Source organism: Rattus norvegicus, chromosome 4, assembly GCF_021556685.1.
Source record: "Rattus norvegicus strain SHRSP/BbbUtx chromosome 4, alternate assembly SHRSP_T2T, whole genome shotgun sequence".
Taxonomy (NCBI): Eukaryota; Metazoa; Chordata; class Mammalia; order Rodentia; family Muridae; genus Rattus; species Rattus norvegicus.
Window position 1 is genome coordinate 38,269,344 of NC_141537.1, and position 16,990 is coordinate 38,286,333.

Genomic DNA, 16,990 nt, shown 5'->3' on the forward strand with positions numbered 1-16,990 from the left:
ATACTCTGTAATAGGATGTGAATAATAGGATTAATATAGCTATGGACAGTGTGAGGTCAGCTGGCAATAGATCAATCAGAAAACATAACATATTAAAAGGATTATAGATTAGCAATTAGATAGTCTCACAAACAAGAAGGAATCCTCTAGCCTCTGTAAGGTTAACAGAGATAGCACGTCAATTTTTTTTCAGTTTATAATCCAGTAGTGACTCCTAAAGATGTAATACGTGATGACACTGGAGCTATGTTCATGATTGACATAATCAAACTGAACTATCCTTTCCATATCCACACCTGGGTTTTCAAAGGAAGAGATTATAGCATTCAGTGAAGGGCATACTTGCAAAATACAATAAAGTCATTTGAAGGATAAAGGACTTCATGTTAGAATTCTGAGAGATATCTCATAGCCTGTATCTTTGAGATTATATTTAGCTTGATGTTTCAAGCATTTGTGAACTACAAAGTTATATGTAACAGAATTTATCTGTTTCAATGGATGGAAAAAATCCGTGTTGCACATAACAGCTACTTTGTCTATTGGAATTTCACCTTGTTGCATGCTTTAAACTTATCTAAATAACTATCTGAGTCTCGGTCTGCTTTACTGTTTCCTGCTGAGTTATTGTGAAGACATGAAGAGATGGAAGTCTGCTTTTGATTTTGCATTATATAAACAACTGTAGTGTATCAGAACCTATTCATACTTAGAATTTAATTTTTGATGACTTACAAGGTCATGACTAAGATTTTGCACCATATTTCTATGGCAGTCAAATTGTTGTCAGGAATTATTCTCATAGAATGATATGAAATCATTATTTACACTAGTAGTGTAGAGTGTGTACTGCTATTTATTTGTCTTATAAGTATATAAAATCTTGAAATATGTGCCTGCTGAACCTCACTAAATAGTGTAGAATAATCCTGACACACCTGCCATGGTTGTACTCTGCAGTCTGTGAGGTTGTTTATTAGTCAACCTGGTCCAATAAAGAGGAAAGTTGAGACTTAAAAGAGTTCATTCATTAATTCAAACATTCACTCATTTATTTGCAATGATGCTATCTTACTGTGACATGACTATGTTCATGGTCCTTTGAGATTTGTTTACTGATTTCAATTTGATTGAGCTCATGTATCTATGCCCAGTTCATTTATATATTGTTTGGGTATTGTCATATTTGCTTTACTCTATCTACTTGGTAAGAAACACAAATGATAGCGAGGTCAGTAAGTACAACATAACAACTCACTCTTAGGCTGCAGTTTACATTTTATTCAAATATTTAATTGATATATGGGAGTCTATATGTGTCAGAAGTAAAATAACTTATCTACTTGACCAATGATGCCAACTCCAACCATATGGTAGGCAAAAAACTATCAAAATTGTCAGAGAATGGCGTGTTTATTTAAAAGAATGAATTTCTGGACTTTTGAGTAACATTAATATGAGAAGTTTGATGAAAGTGTTTGTCTCCCCAAAGAGTAAGAAGGTAGCAATTTGATTCACTTCTATATAATTTTTTTTTCAAAATGTCTATATCCTGGTCTTTTCTAATAGTTTATCTTCTAAGAATAGTAATTGAAGGGCTTTATAAAAGTTCAGATTTGTGTGTGGATTTATGTGGCTGTTACTGCTTTTATAGATTCCCAATTGTTTAAACTAATTGCCTGTTTATTGACAATATTTGAAGGAAACATCTATAAGAATGCTTACACTCATTCTTTTCATATCGCTATGTCCTAAACATAAACTCAGAAACTCTATAATTTCACTTTACTACTTTTTTGCTTTTAGTTTTAGGCAGGTCTCTTGCAATAATATATAGTCTACACCAAAGGGTGGGGAGCCTGGGTTAAGAAGGTTAGGGATTAGGCAGCGGATCCCTCTTATGAATTCCCAAATCTGAAGAAACATGAAGCTCCTGTCTAAGAGAAGCATAAAGGACTTTTGGCTCTGAGAAAGAAACAAATCTCCTTGCCTTTTTGATCCACTTTGTCCACCAGTCAATTGTATATACATCTCTTTTTTTCTTCACATGCCCTTGATCGCAACTCCATAGACTTGCTTGGTCAACCACTTATTATAAGTCAAAGAAACTATGCTCCATAGATTTCCCTCCAGCAGAAGAGAGATGGGCTTCATGGTGTTGTGGCACTAGGCATGCATAACACTTTAGCAGCTAGACATCTCTTACCTGGTCAAGTTGACATTCGAAATCACTTATCAGAAGCCAAGATATTGAATCATTAGAAAATTTCAGGTTTAATTAGATTAATTATTCTTCAAACTGGCTTGGCAATTTTAGGAGAAACCCAATTGTTATTTTTAAAATGTCCTTTCATTGTTTATATTGTACAAATGATTATAATATACCATATTTGACTTTATTTTGCATCAATTATTTTTTGTGATTCTGTTATTCTTTCTTTGTTATAATACTTGCACTTAAAAATAATACTGTTATTTGGATAAGAACATAGGTTACAGTGTAAATATTTCTATGTGATTTAATATTTTATAAGATGTGTAACCTACAAATAGTTTATTCATATTCTGAAAGTAACATTTTTATTATATTTATTTATTAAAAATAATGGATTTGTTATATTATAAGACAAATAAAATATATAGTTATATTATTTTGATTTTAATATTTTCTCTCATAAGTTTATAATTTGCTAAAAATAAGAGGTTAATTATTTTGGCCGTTTTGATTCTTCATGCCAGCACAAAGATATTATACTGATACTGTTGTAAACAAACGAACATACCACACAAATGAATTGCAGAAAAGTTATTTAAAATTCATCAATGTTTTCACTTAACTATGGTGACTGAATTTTAAAAGATGCTTCTCAAAAGAGAAGGATTATAACTAATCTGTGCAGTACTGACAATTAGCCTTAGGACATGGAAAGCAAGGCATGGGACAGACATGACAAAAGGCAGGGCTAGTGTGATCTTGGGGTCCCTGAAGTTGGGACTGAGTAAATGGTGCTAGTGACACTGTGTTCTCTGGGACTCTCTACCTCTCTGTCTCTCTGCCTTGCTCCGTCTGCTCCCCATGGCTCTCTTATGTCCTAGGTTGGCCTTGAACTCACGTGTACTTGAGGATGACCTCAAACTTCTCACCCTACAGATCTATTTGCCAACTTTGTGTGGTGCTTGGGATCAAACTCACATTTCCCCGGAGGTTAAGTGAGTACTACACCAAGGGACCTATATTCTCAGGTGGCCTTATAATCAATTTTCTGTTGCCCATATTCCAAGTTCTTGGATTACCCCTTTGTCCTATTCTTTCCTTGATGGTGATATTCTTTTCCCAGGGCGTGAATAAGGGCTGACAGAGGAAAGAAAGCTTTCAGCCTGACTAGTTCTAACCATGAAGCCTTTGAATTGCATACCGTTTATTAGCACTTTTCAAAGAAATTTCGATGAAGCTTCCTATTGTGTCATCACAGAGAAAGAAATAAGGTGCTCACCTTTTTTTTATTTAAAAGATAGGGAAGTTAAATAATTAGATGATGGTTACAGAATCTGAGTGGCCTGTAGAATATATTTTTAGTTTCTAATTTACAAATCCTGCCCCACCACCCAATACTAAAGATGTTTGTAGTAACTATTTGGAATCTCAAGCACAAGGATCATTATAAATTATTTTGGAATGTATTAGATGCCTTTCGTTGCCTTTAGTATTTGTTCATATCTCTATTGACAAAAGTTGACTTTCTGACAAGGACATTAGATTACATAATGTATTTTGTAGTTTTATAATGGGCAAAATTTTTCCCAGATTCAGCTTGGAAGGAATTGAAAGTGAAAGTGAGAAAAAGTAAAAATTTTCCATCATGACACTACTTCTGGAGCAAAGCTATTTCTAAAGGCAAGAATTTAGTTTAGCTGGTGAAACGAATACCATTCCTTTCATTACAAATAGCTTAAATCTGTAGTCACCTAACTGCCCCTAGCCATGAACTTCAAAGCCTGCCAGAAGCAGGAGTATAAGAAGTTTCTTATTTCCCATTTGAACTTCATAATCAATCCTCCTCACTCCGTAATATTCATGCTTCAGAAGTTGGAGATGAATAGAGAACTGAGTTTTAGCTGACTCTGACATAGACAAAAGCCAGGAGCCAAAGTAAGTCTGCCATTCTACTCACTCTTGTTTAATGAAATCTGGGGCACTTCCTGACTTCCCTTCAATACAATGAAGAGTCTGAGCCAATCCCTCACATATAAATGGCATTTCCATGTAAGATCATAGATAAATTCCTGGAAATACAGCAACTTAAGGAATATAATAAAAAAGCCCAGCAGGTCACACACTGGACACATTCATTCCAGTCAATGTTTGTTCAGCTCAGAATGTACATTTTTTTTTTATTAACTTGAGTATTTCTTATATACATTTTGAGTGTTATTCACTTTCCCGGTTTCCGGGCAAACATCCCCCTAATCCCTCTCCATCCCCTTCTTTATGGGTGTTCCCTCCCCATCCTCCCCCCATTGCCACCCTCCCCCCAACAATCTAGTTCACTGGGGGTTCAGTCTTAGCAGGACCAAGGGCTTCCTCTTCCACTGGTGATCTTACTAGAATATTCATTGCTACATATGAGGTCAGAGTCCACGGTCAGTCCATGTATAATCCTTAGCTAGTGGCTTAGTCCCTGGAAGCTGTGGTTGCTTGGCATTGTTGTACATATGGGGTCTCGAGCCCCTTCAAGCTCTTCCAGTTCTTTCTCTGATTCCTTCAATGGGGGTCCTATTCTCAGTTCAGTGGTTTGCTTCTGGCAATCGCCTCTGTATTTGCTGTATTCTGGCTGTGTCTCTCAGGAGCGATCGACATCCAGCTACTGTCGGCCTGCACTTCTTTGCTTCATCTATCATGTCTAGTTGGATGGCTGTATATGTGTGGGGCACATGTGGGCAGGCTCTGAATGGGTGTTCCTTCTGTCTCTGTTTTAATCTTTGCCTCTCTATTCCCTGGCAAGGGTATTCTTGTTTTAAAGAAGAGAGTGAAGCATTCACATTTTGATCATCCGTCTTGAGTTTCATTTGTTCTAGGCATCTAGGGTAATTCAAGCATTTGGGCTAATAGCCACTTATCAATGAGTGCATACCAGGTGTGTTTTTCTGTGATTGGGTTACCTCACTCAGAATATATTTTCCAGTTCCAACCATTTGCCTACGAATTTCATAAAGTCATTGTTTTTGATAGCTGAGTAATACTCCATTGTGTAGATGTACCACATTTTCTGTATCCATTTCTGTTGAAGGGCATCTGGGTTCTTTCCAGCTTCTGGCTATTATAAATAAGGCTGCGATGAAAATAGTGGAGCACGTGTCTTTTTTATATGTTGGGGCATCTTGTGGGTATATGCTCAAGAGAGGTATAGCTGGATCCTCAGGCAGTTCAATGTTCAATTTTCTGAGGAACCTCCAGACTGATTTCCAGAATGGTTGTACCAGTCTGCAATCCCACCAACAATGGAGGAGTGTTCCTCTTTCTCCGCATCCTCGCCAGCATTTGCTGTCACCTGAGTTTTTGATCTTAGCCATTCTCACTGGTATGAGGTGAAATCTCAGGGTTGTTTTGATTTGCATTTCCCTTATGACTAAAGATGTTGAACATTTCTTTAGGTGTTTCTCAGCCATTCAGGATTCCTCAGTTGTGAATTCTTTGTTTAGCTCTGAACCCCATTTTTTAATAGCGTTATTTGTCTCCCTGCAGTCTAACTTCTTGAGTTCTTTGTATACTTTGGATATAAGGCCTCTATCTGTTGTAGGATTGGTAAAGATCGTTTCCCAATCTGTTGGTTGCCATTTTGTCCTAACCACAGTGTCCTTTGCCTTACAGAAGCTTTGCAGTTTTATGAGATCCCATTTGTTGATTCTGAATCTTACAGCATAAGCCATTGGTGTTTTGTTCAGGAAATTATTTCCAGTGCCCATGTGTTCCAGATGCTTCCCTAGTTTTTCTTCTATTAGTTTGAGTGTATCTGGTTTGATGTGGAGGTCCTTGATCCACTTGGACCTAAGCTTTGTACAGGGTGATAAGCATGGATCGATCTGCATTCTTCTACATGTTGACCTCCAGTTGAACCAGCACCATTTGCTGAAAATGCTGTCTTTTTTCCATTTGATGGTTTTGGCTGGCTCCTTTGTCAAAAATCAAGTGCCCATAGGTGTGTGTGTTCATTTCTGGGTCTTCAATTCTGTTCCATTGGTCTATCTGTCTGTCTCTGTACCAATACCACGCAGTTTTTTTTATCACATACTGCTTGAGTTCAGGGATAGTGATTCCCCCTGAAGTCCTTTCATTGTTGAGGATAGTTTTAGCTATCCTGGGTTTTTTGTTATTCCAGATGAATTTCCAAATTGTTCTGTCTAGCTCTTTGAAGAATTGGATTCGTATTTTGATGGGGATTGCATTGAATCTGTAGATCGCTTTTGGTAAAATGGCCATTTTTACTATATTAATCCTGCCAATCCATGAGCATGGGAGATCTTTCCATCTTCTGAGGTCTTCTTCAATTTCTTTCTTCAGAGTCTTGAAGTTCTTATTGTACAAATCTTTTACTTGCTTGGTTAAAGTCACACCGAGGTACTTTATATTATTTGGGTCTATTATGAAGGGTGTCGTTTCCCTAATTTCTTTCTCGGCTTGTTTCTCTTTTGTGTAGAGGAAGGCAACTGATTTATTTGAGTTAATTTTATACCCAGCCAGTTTGCTGAAGTTGTTTATCAGCTTTAGTAGTTCTCTGGTGGAACTTTTGGGATCACTTAAATATACTATCATATCATCTGCAAATAGTGATATTTTGACTTCTTCTTTTCTGATCTGTATCCCCTTGAACTCCTTTTGTTGTCTGATTGCTCTGGCTAGAACTTCAAGAACTATATTGAATAAGTAGGGAGAGAGGGGGCAGCCTTGTCTAGTCCCTGATTTTAGTGGGATTGCTCCAAGTTTCTCTCCATTTAGTTTAATGTTAGCATCTGGTTTGCTGTATATGGCTTTTACTATGTTTAGGTATGGGCCTTGAATTCCAATTCTTTCCAGGACTTTTATCATGAAGGGGTGTTGAATTTTGTCAAATGCTTTCTCAGCATCTAATGAAATGATCATGTGGTTTTGTTCTTTCAGTTTGTTTATATAATGGATCACGTTGTTGGTTTTCCATATATTAAACCATCCCTGCATGCCTGGGATGGAGCCTACTTGATCATGGTGGATGATTGTTTTGATATGCTCTTGGATTCGGTTTGCCAGAATTTTATTGAGTATTTTTGCGTCGATATTCATAAGGGAAATTGGTCTGAAGTTCTCTTTCTTTGTTGGGTCTTTGTGTGGTTTAGGTATAAGAGTAATTGTGGCTTCATAGAAGGAATTCGGTAGTGCTCCATCTGTTGCAATTTTGTGGAATAGTTTGGATAATATTGGTATGAGGTCTTCTACGAAGGTCTGATAGAATTCTGCACTAAACCCATCTGGACCTGGGCTCTTTTTGGTTGGGAGACCTTTAATGAGTGCTTCTATTTCCTTAGGAGTTATGGGGTTGTTTAACTGGTTTATCTGTTCCTGATTTAACTTCGGTACCTGGTATTTGTCTAGGAAATTGCCCATTTCCTGCAGATTTTCAAGTTTTGTTGAATATAGGCTTTTTTAGTAAGATCTGATGATTTTTTTGAATTTCCTCTGAATCTGTGGTTATGTTTCCATTTTCATTTCTGATTTTGTTAATTTGGACACACTCTCTGTGTCCTCTTGTTAGTCTGGCCAAGGGTTTATCTATCTTGTTGATTTTCTCAAAGAACCAACTTTTGGTTCTGTTGATTCTTTCTATGGTCCTTTTTGTTTCTACTTGGTTGATTTTCTCTCTGAGTTTGATTATTTCCTGCCTTCTACTCCTCCTGGGTGAATTTGCTACTTTTTGTTCTAGATCTTTTAGGTGTGCTGTCAAGCTGCTGACATATGCTCTTTCCTGTTTCTTCCTGCAGGCACTCAGCGCTATGAGTTTTCCTCTTAGCATAGCTTTCATTGTGTCCCATAAGTTTTGGTATGTTGTACCTTCATTTTCATTACATTCTAAAAAGTCTTTAATTTCTTTCTTTATTTCTTCCTTGACCAGGTTATCATTGAGTAGAGCATTGTTCAATTTCCACGTATATGCGGGCATTCTTCCCTTATTATTACTGAAGACCAGTTTTAGGCTGTGGTGGTTTGATATCACGCATGGGTTTATTTCTATCTTTCTGTACTAATTGAGGCCCGTTTTTTGACCAATTATATGGTCAATTTTGGAGAAAGTACCATGAGGAGATGAGAAGAAGGTATATCCTTTTGCTTTAGGATAGAATGTTCTATAAATATCTGTTAAGTCCATTTGGCTCATGACTTCTCTTAGTCTGTCTACGTCTTTTTTTAATTTTTGTTTCCATGATCTGTCCATTGATGAGAGTGGGGTGTTGAAATCTCCTACTATTATTGTGTGAGGTGCAGTGTGTCTTTTGAGCTTTAGTAAGGTTTCTTTTATGTATGTAGGTGCCCTTGTATTTGGGGCATAGATATTTAGGATTGAGAGTTCATCTTGGTGGATATTTCTTTGATGAATATGAAGTGTATTTCCTTATCTTTTTTGATGACTTTTAGTTGAAAATTGATTTTATTTGATATTAGAATGGCTACTCCAGCTTGCTTCTTCTGACCATTTGCTTGGAAAATTGTTTTCCAGCCTTTCACTCTGAGGTAGTGTCTGTCTTTGTCTCTGAGGTGTGTTTCCTGTAGGCAGCAGAATGCAGGGTCCTCGTTGCATATCCAGTTTGTTAATCTATGTCTTTTTATTGGGGAGTTGAGGCCATTGATGTTGAGAGATATTAAGGAACAGTGATTATTGCTTCCTGTTATATTCATATTTGGATATGAGGTTATGTTTGTGTGCTTTTCTTCTCTTTGTTTTGTTCCCAAGACGATTAGTTTCTTGCTTCTTCTAGGGTATAGCTTGCCTCCTTATGTTGGGCTTTACCATTTATTATCCTTTGTAGTGGTGGATTTGTAGATAGATATTGTGTAAATTTGGTTTTGTCATGGAATATCTTGGTTTCTCCATCTATGTTCATTGAGAGTTTTGCAGGATACAGTAACCTGGGCTGGCATTTGTGTTCTCTTAGGGTCTGTATGACATCTGTCCAGGATCTTCTGGCTTTCATAGTTTCTGGCGAAAAGTCTGGTGTGATTCTGATAGGTCTGCCTTTATATGTTACTTGACATTTTCCCCCTTACTGCTTGTAATATTCTTTCTTTATTTTGTGCATTTGGTGTTTTGACTATTATGTGACGGGAGGTGTTTCTTTTCTGGTCCAATCTATTTGGAGTTCTGTAGGCTTCTTGTATGCCTATGAGTATCTCTTTTTTTAGGTAAGGGAAGTTTTCTTCTATGATTTTGTTGAAGATATTTACTGGTCCTTTGAGCTGGGAGTCTTCACTCTCTTCTATACCTATTATCCTTAGGTTTGATCTGTTCATTGAGTCCTGGATTTCCTGTATGTTTTGGACCAGTAGCTTTTTCTGCTTTACATTATCTTTGACAGTTGAGTCAATGATTTCTATGGAATCTTCTGCTCCCGAGATTCTCTCTTCCATCTCTTGTATTCTGTTGGTGAAGCTCATATCTACAGTTCCTGTCTCTTCTTTTGGTTTTGTATATCCAGGGTTGTTTCCATGTGTTCTTTCTTGATTGCTTTTATTTCCATTTTTAATTCCTTCAACTGTTTGATTGTGTTTTCCTGGAATTCTTTCAGGGATTTTTGTGACTCCTCTCTATGGGCTTCTACTTGTTTATTTATGTTTTCCTGGAATTCTTTCAGGGTTTTTTGTGACTCCTCTCTATGGGTTTCTACTTGTTTATTTATGTTTTCCTGGAATTCTTTCAGGGATTTTTGCGATTCCTCTCTGTAGGCTTCTACTTGTTCTCTAAGGGAGTTCTTCACATCTTTCTTGAAGTCCTCCAGCATCATGATCAAATATGATTTTGAAACTAGATCTTGCTTTTCTGGTGTGTTTGGATATTCTGTGTTTGCTTTGGTTCGAGAATGATGCCATGTAGTCTTGGTTTCTGTCGCTTGTGTTCTTGAGCTTGCCTCTCGCCATCAGATTATCTCTAGTGTTACTTTGTTCTGCTATTTCTGACAGTGGCTAGACTGTCCTATAAGCCTGTGTGTCAGGATCGCTGTAGACTTGTTTACCTGTTTTCTTTCAGCCCGTTATGGGGACAGAGTGTTCTGCTTTCGGGCATGTAGTTTTTCCTATCTACAGGTCTTCAGCTGTTCCTGTGGGCCTGTGTCTTGAGTTCACCAGGCAGGTCGCTTGCAGCAGAAAAGTTGGTCTTACCTGTGGTCCCAAGGCTCAAGTTTGCTCGCGGGGTGCTGCCCACGAGTTGTCTGTGGTGGCAGCAACCAGGAAGATCTGCGCCGCCGTTTCCGGGAGCTTCAGTGCACCAGGGTTCCAGATGGCGTTTGGTGTTTTCCTCTGGCGTCAGAGATGTGGGCAGAGTGCAGTCTCTTCTGGTTTCCCAGGCATGTCTGCCTCTCTGAAGGTTTAGCTCTCCCCCCCCCCCCCCACGGGATTTGGGTGCAGAGAACTGTTTATCCGGTCTGTTTCCTTCAGGTTCCGGTGGTGTCTCAGGCACAGGGGTCCTGCTGCTCCTGGGCCCTCCCCTACGGGAACCCAGAGGCCTTATACAGTTTCCTCTTGGGCCAGGGATGTGGGCAGGGGTGGGCAGTGTTGGTGGTCTCTTCTGCTCTGTATCCTCAGGAGTGCCCACCTGACCAGGCGGTGAGGTCTCTGTCCCACGGGGTTTGGGAGCAGAGAGCTGCTGCGGGCCGGGATCCGCTGGTTTGGGACTCCCCCCGCTAAATACTCAGAATGTACATTTTTGACACACAGCTTAACCTGTCATAGTTCCATATGCTCACTTGCTTTCCATGAGTACTAATAAAGGTAAGCTCTTGTACCATAAGGTATAGAAGAGCATGGAGCAAAACAAGTAGTTAACAGGACACAAGGCAGTGTGTAGTGTTCAATTGTCTATGGCAGTGTTTCCTATATCATCATTTTACAAAAACACACAAACAAAAACCTTTCTCAAATGACGATAAGAAGTAGTGCTAATCTTGTTCTCCTCGTATCTATGTGACTTTTTTTGTGAGTTCCTTGATAAATATAATAATGCTGAAGTCATAATGTATGGCTATTTGATAAAGGTTAAACTCTAACTTCCTTTTTTGTCTTTGTCTCCCTGTATCTCTGTCTCTCTGTGTCTCTGTGTCTTTGTCTCTCCCTCTCCCACTCACACTGGGATACTCAAAGAATAAGAAGTTGGGTCTCCTGAAGTTGTACTCTAGAGACAATAGGCAAAAGCTGTGTAGAGGTAGTAGTGTCTAAAGCCCCTGCCCCCCGCCTTTTAACATCTTATCAATGTGAAAGCCAGACTAGAATGGCTCCCCAGAGTCTACTCCAGCCATGAATCTGTCTTAACAATGAGTGAGAAAGACAGACATCCTGTACAAAACCCTGCCTACACTGTCAATTTGTCAAAACACAATGCAATTATTTTAAGTCACTACTGTTGGAACACTGTCAAAAGTATGAACCATGGTGAACAATGCCTTGAGGGAACTGTGAGAAAGGCTCCAGGAAAAAAGACAGAGGGCCTTTTACCTCAGGTGTTCTTTGTTCCCTGGATGGTTTTTAGGCATGCTTTCAGGCCTCCTGTAACAAACAGTAACATTCAGCTTATAAGACATATATATTTTTGTTGGATGTTAGAACATAGCTATAGAATCCAATCTGGTCAGTGCACCCTGAATGTGGATATGGCCATATAATCTATAGTATGTGCCAGACAGTAGTGTTTAAACTGATCCTTCCTCAGAATGTTCTGGGAAAGAGCTGCCCTGTTAATATTTAGTATGTGCTTACAGACCTTTATTTACATGTTTTTCTGACCATCTTTTTCTGCACTCAACAATCTTCATTAGATCTTTGGATTCTTTGTTACTTTTATGTATAAACATGTCCTGAAACTGAGGTAAGATTGTCTACAGTGTCAGACTATAGTCTACCCCATTCTTTCAGGTACTCAGAAGTCAGACCCAGCAGACAAGATCTATAGATCTTTTGGAGTGACTAATTAAAAAAAACTTTAAATGAAAAGAGATATCACATATAATTTACCTTGTACAGCATATATATATATATATATATATATATATATATATATATATGCATGTCATTATGTAGGAAATAGAATAGTTTGAAATTTACTTATTACCTCCAACTTCATCGCATTGATCTGTCTCATGGATATTTTATGCGTATTATTGTTGCACTGGGAATATGAAACATAAGGGCAGCATGAAGTAACATGGTGATTATTAGGGCCTTTAAAGTTGATGGCAGAAAAAGAGGAGGAAGAAAGATTTGGAGCATGGGATCAAAACAAGTTGCAGGCATAATTTCACTGTGATTTTTTTCCAGGGTCAATATTATTTCAGGTAATAACATTTTACTGTATTAGAATCTGAAAACACTATGAGATTTCTGCCAAAATAAACTTCACAATTTGGTTCCCCAGACAGTAGGATATTATTATTTTAAAAGTTAGAGTTTAAGTTACATATTTTTAAGTCATTGGCCAAAGTAGTCTCATAGTCCCCATGCACGTAAGTTTTATTTCTACTCTCTCCCCTGCCATCTACTTTAAAAGTAGTTTAAAAGTATATGAACTTTTCAGCTGACCTCTGCAGATCTTATCTGGTGGATCAGGGATCTGAGGACCTGAAAGAATGGGGCAGACTATAGTCTCACACAGAAGACAATCTTACTTCAGTTTTAGTGTATTTTTATGCAGTAATGTCACAAAGAATACAATGATCTAAGGAGGCTGGTTTAAGAGCTGAAAACATGGTCAGAAAATGATCAGAAAAAACATGTAAATAAAGGTCAGTGTGCACATACTAAATATTAGCAGTTCAGCCCTTTCCCACAGCATTCTCAGGAAAGTCTAATTTAAACACAACTGCCTGGAACATACTATAGATTATATCCGAGAAAGCATGAAAACAAAGCAAAAGGCCATATCCATATTTAGGGTACATTGACCAGACTGGATTCTATAGCCATGTCCTAACATCCAACAAGAATGAATATGTCTTATAAAATGAATGTAAATGTTTGTCACTGGCAGCAGGAAATCACACCCAGAACAATTTAGGGAACAAAGTGCACCTGAATTAAAAAAGCCCACTGTCTTTTTTCCTGGAGTCTTTCTCACAGTTCCCCCAAGGCATTGTTCACCATGGGTTATACTTTTGACAGTGTTCCAACAGTAGTGACTTAAAATAATTGCATTGTGTTTTGACAAATTGACAGTATATGCAGGGTTTTGTACAGGATGTCTGCCTTTCTCTCTCAATGTCAGGATAGATTCATGGGTGGAGTGGACTTTGGGGAGCCATTCTTGGCTTGCTTTCATATTAATGGCAGCTAAGTTGCTAAGAGGCAGGGGTGGGGTAAGAGTGCTTAGACACTACTGAATACCTCTGTGCAGCTTTTGCCTGTGGCCTATGTAGTAGAGCAACTTTAGGAAACTCAAATTCTTAATCTTGGAGTATCCCAGTGAGAGAGACAGAGAGACACAGAGAGAGATGGAGACAAAGAGACAGAGAAACAGAGATACAGAGAGACAGACACAGACACAGAGACACAGAGAAACACATAGACACAGACACAGTCACAGAGGCAATATATCTAGGAGGGAATATGTGTCTTTAACAAAAACTTGTAAAACACTTATGGTAGGAAAATTTTGTACTGAAACGAGTAATATCAAATCATTGTCTCCTTAAGTACATGAGTTATAACACTTCCTTCTAAGTATTTATGTTTAGACATGTCAGTTACTAACAGCCTTGTATGTAAGAGCTCATGTTTTTTGCACAGAAGGTAACAGTTAATATAGAGACTTTAATATGTGAATTAACTGACAATTGAGTGCCCAGTCTTAAAAATAGTCATCTGTATCCCTCTGAAACACACATACACACACACACACACACACACACACACACACACACACACACACACACACACAGGACCAGGGAATACTGGAAATAATAGGACAGAAAGAATGTTAAATCTGGGGGATGGGAAAGTGTGCCATGCATATTTGACATGGGTGTTGAAATCATGAGCACACAATAGCTATGGATACCTTTGTAATTTTGGAGCACTTCATATTCTTCCAAAGATGGAAAAGATGTCCACAAACACCAACACTTTCTTGAGGAACTCTTGCCTGTTCATGGTTGTAGTAGGAGGGCTAGCACTTTCTTCAGTGGTATAGCTGTTGAAGGACTAGGTAGGAAAATAAGTAAAATTTAAAGCAGAAACTGAGCTGGCAAGATAGATCAGTGATTAATGGGGGTTGCCATTGACCTGGAAGACCTGAATTCCATCCTAGAATCTACCTGATGGACATAGGGAATGAGTTTTTGCCACTTATTCTTTGACTTACACAGATATGCTGTCACACATACATAAGGAAATAAATAATATATAATAACACACGAATGAAAATGATTATAGGGTCTGAAGAGATGGTTCCTATTGTGTACTGATCTTTCAGTGTACCCTCATTGAGTTGCCTGTACCCACACAGAGTAACTCAAACTTTCATAACTCCAGGCTCAGGAGTTCTGATGACTTCTAGCATACACAAACACCCATGGTTTATAGCCTGAGCACATGGACACACAAAAAGGAATATACATGAATAAAATCAAACATAAATCATTTTTCAAAATAATAAGAAATAGGGAATAGGGTTAGGAATTTAGCTCAGTGGTAGAGTACTTACCTAGCAAGCGCAAGGCCCTGGGTTTGGTCCTCAGCTCAAAAAAAAAAAAAAAAGAAAGAAAGAAATAAGGAATAAACATATGTGTCAATGCCCTCATATCATTATCAAGATACATACTCAGATATGTAGCATGAAACTAGGGCAGATGTGGACAAAGAGACAACGGGAAAAGGATAACATTCCTAAGACATAAACATATATGAATCTTTGAGGATAAATGAGACAGCACACTTTAGGGAGAAAGAAATCTAGTGTTGGAGAATTCTCATTATAATCCATCAACTACAATGTTCTTTTCTTTTAACATCTTTGTAATGACATTTCCTAAGACAAGACTTGACATTACTTGGGATATTCTAAATCTCATAAGAGTATGTGCTTTTGTCTTCACTACACATTAACATTACTCGAAAAGCAGGACACACACACACACACACACACACACACACACACAGAGAGAGAGAGAGAGAGAGAGAGAGAGAGAGAGAGAGAGAGAATATGCCTGTGTAACTTATAGCACTGTGTGATTTAATCAAAGAAAACACAAAAATGGAGTGTACTTAAGAAGTAATATGTACTGAATATCCAGAGCAAATTATTTTAATTGAGTGTAAAATTCAAAATATAGCCTCAAGCATATATTTTCAAAATCTGTATCACATAGTTACTTGTGGGTGAAATTGAAAGGAAATGTTCCAGACACTTTCCAGCATAGGAAGTGGATCCAGACCCTCCAGAGAGCACACGAGGAAGATATAGTCAGACTGAAGACACAAACATTGTCTTCAATCATAATTCACTCTTTAGTTCATTGTACTCTTGCAACTGAAGGGGATGTTTTAGACCATAGCAGTCGCACCTGGGGGTCTGCCAACACATGATGCCATCACTTTACCTTTGTAAATAAATGTAATTACAATCTCTCATTATAAAACCATGATTTCAGAAGGTGATTAAAATTTTGAAAAGGGAATACAGCTTCTCGGGGTTTCTCTATAAAATAGTAAATCATCTTGAAGGCATGCCCGTAGCATCTTCCAAAGTTGAAAAACTAAAAAAGAAGACCAGAATATTAAGTAAAAAAAAATGAAGCATGCGTGCTAACTAAAAATTATGTAGCAAGAGTCAAAAGAAGAATGAGGACATTATGAAGGAACATAAGACAAATAGATGTTAGAAGTAATTAACTACTAGGTTGGGGATTTTCCCACATTGATATAGGAAACAAAATTGCAGATTCATCAGGAATAGAGAACAACCAGAATGACACGTGGAAAAGGTACCACCCACCCCATACAAGCATGCTCAATAAAAAGCACGGAAGTTAAAAGAAAAATATCCTGAAAGAAATGAGAGAGAAACCTTTCCCTTTATTACCGATAGAGCAATGAAGATTAAGAATTACATTCCAGAGCTATAAAGGAAACTCATTGGGTAAAGGTGCTAACTTCGAAGCTTGATACCTCAGTCTGATCTTATGACTCAATAGAACAATCAGAAAGTGGTTCTGTGATCTCCTCATACAGACCGTGGCATACAGAATAAAACATGACAGTAGCAAAATAATAAAATGGATCACAAGGGGAGAATAAAAGCCTCAGAAATTGTCTCATGTAAATTCATTCAAATATTTTTTAATGTTTAGTAATTATTTACTTGGTGTCTGTATGTTTGCTCATGTGCTTGTCACACATGTGCCATAGCATGTATGTGAAGGTCCGAGGAGAAATTGCTAGTGTCATCTTACCTTTCGATAAACTGAGTCCCAGGGATCAAAGTCAGTTTGTCCAGCTTGGTAGCAAGTGTCTATCTGCTGAACCTTCTTGGCGGTCCTCAATTTAAATATGGACAAAGGGAAAAAGAAAAAAAAAAGGCAAAACAGAAAAACAGAGAGAACCTTTCCCAAAAAAATGATGTGAAATAACTGAACTCTGTATGCAAAAAATATTATATATGTAGAACTTATATCTTTCACCAAAATTAAATGTTTCATAGACTTAAATATATAACATAAATTATAAAATTCCCATTAAAAACGCAGGACGAAACTGAGGTGTTATTAG